The sequence below is a fragment of the Muscardinus avellanarius genome (assembly GCF_963383645.1).
Source record: "Muscardinus avellanarius genome assembly, chromosome: 11".
Lineage (NCBI taxonomy): Eukaryota > Metazoa > Chordata > Mammalia > Rodentia > Gliridae > Muscardinus > Muscardinus avellanarius.
Window position 1 is genome coordinate 81,027,653 of NC_137797.1, and position 1,538 is coordinate 81,029,190.

A 1,538-nucleotide genomic window follows, 5' to 3' on the forward strand; every position below is an offset into this window, starting at 1 on the left:
TGTATAGGTACCAAATGAACTCAAATCTATGCTTCCACAGCCCAGAGATATGGATATGGAGAATAAGTCCAGTTTTACAGTGATTCACAAACTATACGGTATGAGCTACTCATGGTTCCAGAATTACAAATGACCCACAGTGAATATGAGTACTTTTAAAAACCACCAAGACATCTATTATATGGGAAGTCTTCAATTTTTCTTCAGACACATATAGACTTTTTATAGCAATATTTTTCTCTCTAGTATATTTACTCCTAATTTGAACATGATTTTATGTTTTCTACAGAATTTTATGGGAATACTGACCAGTATATTAAGTTGATATGCTCTTGTGACAGTACATCGTGATGATTTCCATTGTAACTACTTTCACTTAGTATTGTAATATTTGAACAATGGTATTTAAGAGAAAGTTACCTAAGAGCAATGGTTCAATGAATGTGAAACTGGAGTATATCTGAAGATATTGAGAGGAACTTAAGCATATGTGGTGATTTCCTCTTTGCCCTGACCTGGCTTATAAACCTTTTTCAGGGCATTTATGCTTATTTTATTTAGAGTAGATCTATTAGTGCCTAAGATAGTGCTTTATATAGTGACATTTGCAGAATAAATTAATAGGACGAATTTTAAGTATCCAGCAATAGAATCCAGTTAGGTAAATTACTTTCTGATTCACCTGAATAAATATATTTTGATTGCTTAATAATAATAATAATAATAATAATAATAATAATACCACTCTGATCCAAGTGTTCCAAATAATTAACATACTTAATCTTATAGCAAATGAGTAAAATAGGTATCTTTTAGAAGGGTGTAACAAATCAAAATTTAATCTCGAGGCATGTTATGAATAATATAAACAAATCTAAACAAATTTTTTATCATGAAACTACATAAGTATACTTATAATTTAAGGGACATTTATGACTTTGGTGAATTAAAAAATATCCTACTTAATATAATTTCTTATTTCATACAATTCTTTAGTTTTTACTTATACAACATTCAGAATCTCTCTGAAATATGCCCTATTTTAGAAATTGAATTTAAATTGCATTTTAAAAATACAAGTCACTTTTTAACTACCTGTACACAGTCTAGCCTCTCAATTTAATGAATTAAAATGAAAAAACTCCTAAACTGTGGACAAATCAAAGTAAGAATTCAAATGACCACTTAATTCCAATAAATAAAATCTTCCATGAGGATACTTATTTTTTTTATGGTGGTAAAGACCTTATGTGCTGGGAGAAGAGAATTTTGTTAGAAATTAAAAACAAGCCAAAAAAAAATAGAAGCCTTCATCTCAAAAAAGAATAAAACCTAAAAACTTTTAATAAGTGTGGCTTTTGGTTAAGGTTAATAACATTTAATTTCTCAAAGCAAGTAAGTAATTTTTCAGTAATAAAACCAAATCCAGAAATTGCAACAGGCCTCAAAAGCAGTGTTGAAAGCTGAGATGTAATTCAATGGTTTCCATTCATATTAAAGCAAACATAAAAGTACCACTTGACATCACCAAAATAACA